At 38.9% G+C, this 5,313-nt stretch overlaps 1 long non-coding RNA gene across 1 annotated transcript; it reads left to right on the top strand.

The window, feature by feature from the left end:
• Positions 1–506: 506 nt before the first annotated feature.
• On the top strand, positions 507–2,195 carry LOC121850159. Its single transcript, XR_006085478.1, has 3 exons — positions 507–603; positions 1,391–1,502; positions 2,065–2,195. It is a non-coding gene; the product is annotated as an uncharacterized LOC121850159 (long non-coding RNA).
• The last annotated feature ends 3,118 nt before the right edge of the window (positions 2,196–5,313 follow it).

The following is a 5,313-nucleotide window of genomic DNA, read 5'->3' as shown; positions in this document are numbered from 1 at the left end:
CTGTTCTAATCAGGGCATCGTTTAATCTTTGGTACCAGAAACGTTGTTCCAAATAAAACATCTGAACAGGATCAGTTTCTTGCCGTTGCAATCCAGATTCCTTGTTATGCCAACAATAACGTACATTTATATAGCGCCCGTCACATGGGTTAACGTCTCGGAAAACCTTCCTTTGTTAAAATGTCGCTCGGAATCAATTCATATACATTTCAACTGGGAATAACATTTCATATTCCAACTGCTCACCCGTAATGTGATTCTGCCCCACTGTCTGCCCTACAGTCCCCCCAACCCCACTGAAGATATTCCCCACAGATTCTGAAAGAGATTCATCAAAGTCTCAGTCTCTTGTGTGTGAAACGGCTGAGTTTTACCCGGAAGATGTAACGCTCACCTGGAATAAAGATAGCAATGAAGTTAAAACTGGGATACATTTCACGAAAGAAAATAATTCAAATGGACTTTACAAAGTTTCGAGCTCTATGGAAGAGACAGAGTCTGTGCAGAGCGGAGTTATTTATACCTGTGTGGTATCTCATGTCAGCCTTCGGATTCCAGCAGTTGCCGTCTACGCCGTTTCTGAACCCAAAACAGAAGTTGATGGTAGGAAGTTACTTGTCTTACTGTCATTTGTTGTTAAATACCTTGTTACTGGCAATTGGATTTACATTATTTACGCTACAATTTATAGTTATATAAGTTTCTCGCTGAAAACTCCATATATATGTAAAATCCAATTTTAAATGTGTCGTCTTTGAATCGAAGAATATCTCAAATCTGCGTATGTTCTTGTTTTGTTATTAAATTCTGAATATGTCTCATTCAAAGCGTTGTTGACATGCAGTAACCTCTCTAAAGTGCAATAGTCCTGCGCGTTCATCAGAAATTGGACTTTTGGACTGAAACGCGTTCACAAATGAAACATAAATACTATTGGTTCATTAATCCACTCCATTTTCTGAGGACGATTTGGAACAAATCTGCTGTTACGTATTCCTTTATAACAACAATCACTGCATTAAAATAAAACTCGCTTGTGAGATGTTTTATAGATTTTCGGGATGAGAGCACATTTCCAATGCAATGAGTTTTGGTGACTGTGGCTCTCTATGGCTCGGGTCAGAACACACATTCTATCGGTACATTTGAAGCTGAGCGCACAGTCAATGGGGAACTGCTGTCACATAATATATAACTGTGTCTCTATAACATCACTAATAAAATGCCGCGCGTTGATTTTCACTACTATTCGCTGTTATTTGCAATTGATTGAATGCGCATTTTATAGCGTTCCAGTAAAAAAAGGAAAACGTGTGCATTTTCCCAATACAGAATGATTATTCAGTAGTTTTGATGTAAACATGTTATAGTTTCGTAATTTGTTTTCCAGATAATGGTGGAATGCCCGTTATGATGATTATCCGTTTTATGTTATGCTTTGTGGCAGTGTTACTGTTGACCATCATCATTGTTGACTATCTTACAATCAACCCACATAAAAGGTAAAACATTCTTTGCTTTAAAAGAGCATTGACTTTTCATTGACAAATATCGTCGCACATACAGTTATCAATGAAAGGGGGACAGGTTCAGGTTGTTCGCTGCTACAGGGACAACACACTTTACAATGCGGAAATTACTTTTTGTTCTGTTGGCGGAATCTCTAATAATCAATGGATATAAACATATCTAATCCAAACTTTCAGGTATCCGGAAATATTGAACAATACATTCGTGCAATAGCAACCAGATCCGTGTTACATGGTTGGGTTTGGGTCATATGCAATACTTCGGATTCCGTCTCCAGCTCCGGAGCCCCACAAACACAGCCAAGCGCTTTCAGACGTCCTTCCAACGTAAAAGGCGATCTCACTGCAAATCGTGTTGTCCGAATATGTTTAATTACCGTTTAAAATTAAACTAAACGAGTAACGGTTCCAGTCTCGTTGTAAACATTGCAGAATGAATCATCAATTTGTTTGGTGAAAATCAGCAATTATTACAATTGATCATAGAATCAAAGGATTGGTGATATTCACGATTACACTACTTGTTTTGTTATAGATGAAGTGAGGAAGAAACGATTGAGGTGATTCAATTATGCTAATGGAATACACGGACTGGAAGAACAGAAGATTATAAATTATGAGCAGTATACTGTATAAAATATATTTGAATGCGTTTGAGTTATACCATTTAGGAGTCGGAATATATCTGGAAAATCACCTCTTATTTCTTTTTCACCCGTTAAATATCAGCAGTTTCACAGATTTTCTTCGAAAAACCCAGGTCAAAATAATATACATCAGCTTGGTCAATTTGGCTCCAATGAACCGACAATTACTAATATAATGCAATACACCAAGCGCAGCGAATATAGTGTTTTTAAATAATTTCGAGGCGTATCCCGGAGTCCAGTTGTACATGAATTGTCGATCAAGTTTTGCTTTTTCTGACTGTCACCGAAAATGATGTTGATGGTGTTAATAAATCTATGTACCATTAGCCACAGAGCCTTCGCCACACAATGACCCAGAAAGCGTCAGCTTTTTGATCAATATTCCTTTTGCTTTATTTCACTGGGCAGCCGAAGCACTTCACACTTTTCAGCTTTTTAAAAGTAAAAAATGTGTCTGTTTTATCGTAATTTCAATAACAACCCGGATTATTATGTTGTTTGTTTCAAGGTTGGCAAAATTGTTATCTGTCAAATTTGGCACTAGAAAACTGAGTCAAGTTTTCATTCTACCACAAGTTTCAAGATATTTTATATTGCACTCAGTGGCATGTTTGAGCTACCGAGACTTGATCGCCAGATGTCATACATTACATATTTTATTGTGTTAAAATAGAGCTTTTTTTTAGTGTGTGTGATGGTTATGGCTTTGCAAATAATATACGTTTTATTGTATTTTTCTGATACCTGTAATACCACTCGCCTAAAATCTCTATCGAAGTTCCCTGTATTTTGGATTGTAATTGAACATAACAGATTTTATTTCAACATTTTGAATTGCAATAAATAAAATGTTCAATGAATTTCATAATGGTAGTTCATTGATTGTTCCATGCCTCCGGGGAACGCAATGTCTGGGACATGCAGAAATCTATTAAATGCATCCAATCTTTGAGTTGAGAAGTACTGTTTAGATTTATTTTCTGATCCCACAAAGTTGGTAACAACAACAACTTAAGAACACAAAAGCATATGAATTTGCGAGGCAAAAGAAAACCAAGGTCTATCAGTTCGCATTCCTCTTTCCTGGCAGCCGCCTGACATACCATGTCCCAAACTATATACTGTATCCTGAGATATTATTATCTATCTGATTTGTTCTTGAAACAAACAACACTCCCATCTCCTCTCAGCCTTGCCTCGGCCCTCCTCCTCTTGTGTAACCACTCACACATCCTCTCGGTGGCAGAAGCATCTTTTCTTTCTCGAATCTCCCACTATTGCTATCTTTTATCTTGCACCATCAAAATCTCTGATCTCATCATCTACTGTCCTCCACTTAACTTTTTTCTCTGTCCCCACCTCTCTATCATGCTCTCTCTCGCCCTCTGAATCACTTTCTCTCCCTCTTCTCTCTCACGCGTTCTTACACACTCTCTATACCTCTCTCACCCACTCTCACTCTCTCTCCATTTCTCTCTCTCACTCCCATTCTCTCCAACCCTCTTGGCAGAATCTTAAGCGTGGTTTTCTGTGTGGGTTCGACACCCGGATGACAAAGTATAATTACGCAGATATCCGTGAAGATGTTAGGCTGGTTGTTTGGTTCTCATAATTTTGTTGCTTATTGATTTCTATATATAATTGAATGGAACTCTCCGAAGAAGAGATGATCCACCAAAAGGTATCAGTTAAACTCAGTATCCCGAGATCCACAACGTGACCTTGAATTACGTTTAAAGGCTGGATTAATTTAAATCTTTTATGTGCTAAAGATGGATGGGGTTAATCTCATCATAGGGTTAGTGATCACGTATCCTTACAAGTTGCTCTTTCTCCACCAACTAAATGTACTGATCCCTCAAAGATAGGAAGTCAACAACAACAAGATTACATTTGTTTAGCGCCTTTCACGCTGTGAGGACGTTCCAAGGTGCTGGACAGTGCACAGCATTTCAGACCTGAGCTGGGGTCAGGGGGGAGAAGGGAGGGGAGCGGAAGGGGGGGTGACCCATGGCATGGTTGAAGAGGAGGGTTTTGGGACGGGACTTGAAGGAGGCTAAGGAGGGAGCGAGGCGGAGTGATTGGAGGATGAAGTTCCAGAGGTTGGGGGCAGACTGGCAAACCGCCAATGCTTTTGTTTGTCAAAGTCAAATGACACAGAAACATTTTTGTCAGCAAATCATTTGTTGCAGATCAGCTTATTAAATACCGTCAGGGTCAAAACTGATCGGAATCATTGTGCTGAGGGGCAAGCTGGTATTGTAATGTATTAATCTCTCCTTGTTATTTGTTCTGATAGGTAGTACTGATGATTTTTCAGTCAAAGTAACACTTATCGCAGAATGAGTGAATGCCATCAGACGGACAAACATCACCTTCCTATACATCATTACTTTCCTTCATTAAACACATTATCCGAATCCAGTTTATTTATACTATTTATATGTGATTCAGAAAACAGCAAGAAAATAACCCCTTCTTAACTCTAATTGAACATTCACGGTTTCTCATGTGCTCATTGTCAATCAGCCTTAAATGCCAAGTAAGTGGCTATTGCTCAACCCAAGGCTCCACTTCAATGATGATTCCCAATTCACAATCCTAATATCAACATCAAGCTTGTGCACAATGTGTAAAACAATGTTTTGTACAGAACCTCAGCGATGTAAAGCCTAACCCTCCAAAACATACATATGTTTCAAAACACAAAACACTGCAGATACTGGAATCTGAAACAAAAATAGAGAGAGCTGGGAAAACTCAGCAGGTCAGGCAGCAGCTATAGAGAAAGGAAAGTGAGTCAACGTTTTGGGTCCACGACCCTTCGTCAGAACATACATATGTTTTGTTTCTACTGACGAAACACTCTCCATGAACATTATCCATTATTGAGAATGCTGTGCAATCAAAATTCCTGATACTTGACACCTGGTAATACGTATCTACCTGAAAAGGTCAGTTTGAGTTCAAACCGAAGGTCCAGACTTAAACTCATGTTCAAGGTTGATGCTCCAATGTCATAATGGGTTTGCTCTTCATTGTCGTAGGTGTAGTTCGAGATGCTCGGAGTTGCTTCCCATGTGAAGGTCGTAGTATGTGTGTATGCAAGTTGTTAGTATTATTTATAGATGAAG

This window comes from Callorhinchus milii, unplaced genomic scaffold (genome assembly GCF_018977255.1).
Source record: "Callorhinchus milii isolate IMCB2004 unplaced genomic scaffold, IMCB_Cmil_1.0 Scaffold14, whole genome shotgun sequence".
NCBI classification, from domain to species: domain Eukaryota; kingdom Metazoa; phylum Chordata; class Chondrichthyes; order Chimaeriformes; family Callorhinchidae; genus Callorhinchus; species Callorhinchus milii.
This window is presented reverse-complemented; position numbering and strand designations above follow the sequence as displayed.